General features: G+C 48.4%; 1 non-coding gene across 1 annotated transcript; it reads left to right on the top strand.

Moving 5' to 3' along the window:
• The first annotated feature begins 784 nt into the window (after nt 1-784).
• LOC120095364 (U6 spliceosomal RNA) lies at nt 785-889 on the top strand. Its single transcript, XR_005490843.1, has one exon. It is a non-coding gene; the product is annotated as a U6 spliceosomal RNA (small nuclear RNA).
• Nucleotides 890-2891: the final 2002 nt, after the last annotated feature.

The raw sequence follows: 2891 nt of genomic DNA, 5'->3' as shown, positions 1-2891 counted from the left end.
ATTTTTGAGAATCACAATTCACTAAAAGGAGAACAAGAGAGGGGGGAAAAGAGGCTTAGATTTGATAAAAGGAAGAACATTAAAAAATATAGATCATGTGTCGGACAGGTTGTTAGAGATTGCCTTCCTTGAAAAAAATCTTTAAAAATAGAAGCACAGGGCTATAGCTCGGCGTCAGGGAAGTGCACATGCAAGGGCCTGGTTTGATCCCAGCGCTGGGGGAAAATGAATACAGTTCACCACAGACCGGCTTGGAAACACTCTCTGAGGAAGGTACATTTCTGAGATTCCCCCACCGACCCCTACCTCCCACCACCGTTTGTATCCTAGGGCATCAGCGTGTGGCTGGGAGGATGTCAAAGTTGGTGGGGGAGGCAGAGGACGATACTGGCACGTGGGATTATTTTGCAACAGAAATGGAGAAGAAATGGCTGTGTCGCTGTCAGTCCACCAACTGAGCAGTTAATGAAAGCAGGTGGCGTAATACGGTCCTTCAGCTCTTTCTCGAATCTCGATGAATCAGATAGCTCCCCCCACCCCCAAAGAGACGCAGCAAAGCTGTGATTCCAATCTGAAGATGATTCTGATCGGGGCACAACAAAGATGTCTCTCCTCTCCCAACGTGTATTCGAGGTCTGAGAAACTCAGCGGTTTCAAAGAGTGAACCGCCATCGGGAATCTGTGGGGATGCACGGTCTGGCACAAATGTCATGATTTATTGCATAAACGGACCTGGCTCTGCTCCTCCCCAGTCTGATTCCTTTAAAAACATATATTTATCTTAGTGTTTTCTTTGGCAGCACGTACTCTAAAATTGGAACAATACAGCGAAGATTAGTGTGGCCCTGCGAAGGATGACACGCACGTTTGGGAAGTGTTCTGTAGTTTCGTATGTGCATGGAGCAACAATTAGTGAAAGAGGAGGCCATGAATTTGGAAAGGCAAAGAGGGGCGTGGGGGAGGGATTGGACAGAGGAGAGGGAGCTAGGGAATGACTAAGATTATAGTCTTACAGCGTAAGATTTAAAAACATACTTAGTTGCTTATTTATTATTATTATTATTATTTGTGTGTTTGTGTGTGTGTGTGTGTGTGTGAGAGAGAGAGAGAGAGAGACAGAGAGACAGAGAGAGAGACAGAGAGAGAGAGACAGAGAGACAGAGAGACAGAGAGAGAACATGTGGGTGCAGGCACCCACAGAGACCAGACGGGGGCTCTGAATTTCTTCAAGCTCGAGTTAAGGCATCTTTGAGTCACAAGGTGTGGGTGTTGACATCAGAGCTTCTCTGATAGAGCAGTGAGCACTGTAAACCGCTGAGCCATCTTTCTAGCCTCTCAACTTGTTCTTTTTAAAAAATATAAATCTCTCTCTCTCTCTCTCTCTCTCTCTCTCTCTCTCTTGTGTGTGCACGTATGTGTTATGTTCATGCATGCTCATTCATTTGTGTGAGCATGGGCATGTGTGCACACACTGTGGGTGGTCAGAGACAACCTTGCATGCTGGACCTTGGTTTCCACCCTGTCTGTGGACAAGGTCTCTTTGCTGTTGTTCTGCTGTATACGCCAAGCTGCCTGCCCCTCAGACTTCCCGAGCTTCTCTGCTGTCCACATCCCGTCGACCTGTAGGAGCCTTAAGACTATAGACACTTAGTGCCGGTGCCTAGCTTTCACAGGTATTCTGCACAGGCACACTCAGGGCTCACGCTTTCCCGACCAGCACCTTTATGTACTGAGCCATCTCTCCAGCTCTCGGTGTGTTTGCTTGTTTGCATGTCACCCAGTCACCTTAAAGTTCCCACTGCTCTCTTCCTCTGCTCCTGGGGACCGACTACAGCATCAGGGTCGGGTAGGCAGTGCCCCAACCTTGGTCACTGGTTCTCCTCAGCTCTTCCCAATGCCCCTCTCCCATTTCATGCCTCAGTCTTTGCTCAATAGCACTGTCTGATGGGGAGTTTCCTATTCCAGCTTCTTTCTACTTTAATGACCCACTCTTCATGGGATGTGCAAAAGTAGGTGGGGTGCCTGAGTCCCTCTCCTAAGTCAGGGTTACTCTCAGGAATTTACAAAGTCTCTCATTTCCCTGCATAAACACACTGAGCCCAAGAGGATGCTTCAAAGCTACCTCTGTCCTACCTGCTGAGTCTCATAACCTGTGTATGTCTGGGTGAGAGGCATGGACTCTTGAACCCCTGTGGGATCTATCTGGGTCTGCGTCACAGGTCTCTCTACTCTTGGATTCCTTCCTTCCTTCCTTCCTTCCTTCCTTCCTTCCTTCCTTCCTTCCTCCCTCCCTCCCTCCCTCCCTCTCTCTCTCTTCCTTTTTTCTTTCACAGGGTTTCTCTGTGTAGCCCTGGCTATCCTGGAACCCACTTTGTAGATCAGCCTAGCCTCGAACTCAGAGATCTGCCTACCTCAGCTTCCCGGTGCTGGGATTAAAGGCGTGCACCACACCTGGCTGATGGCTCATGTTTTGATAACTACTGTCTAAGCCTTCTTGGCTGCTGACTCTTCATCCCCGGGATCCACATGCGTACAGCCTCAGATGGCATACAGCTCTCGGAAACTGTTCATGCTCTGAGAACTCCAGTGTTTGGATTTCCTGTACCTAAAATGTCTGTCTCTGCTATGGCAACCATCTCCAGGTACTGAGCACTCACTGACAGTATGGCTTCTCATGGGGATACGAAGGATGCACCAGTGGTGACAAACGCACGGGGAACCTAGCACCACAGAACTGCTGCCAAAGAAACCCCGATGAACGCATTGGATGATAAATGGAGACGCCTAAACTGGACATACATGTCCATAGATATTGTTCGAGAGTATCAATTGATCATAATAGGCAGGGTGTTCTAGAAACTTCATCTGCAGTTTCCACCTTAGCATCTGTT

This window comes from Rattus norvegicus, chromosome 10 (assembly GCF_036323735.1).
Source record: "Rattus norvegicus strain BN/NHsdMcwi chromosome 10, GRCr8, whole genome shotgun sequence".
Lineage (NCBI taxonomy): Eukaryota > Metazoa > Chordata > Mammalia > Rodentia > Muridae > Rattus > Rattus norvegicus.
Note: the sequence above shows the minus strand (reverse complement) of the source record. Positions and strands in the feature narration are given on the sequence as shown.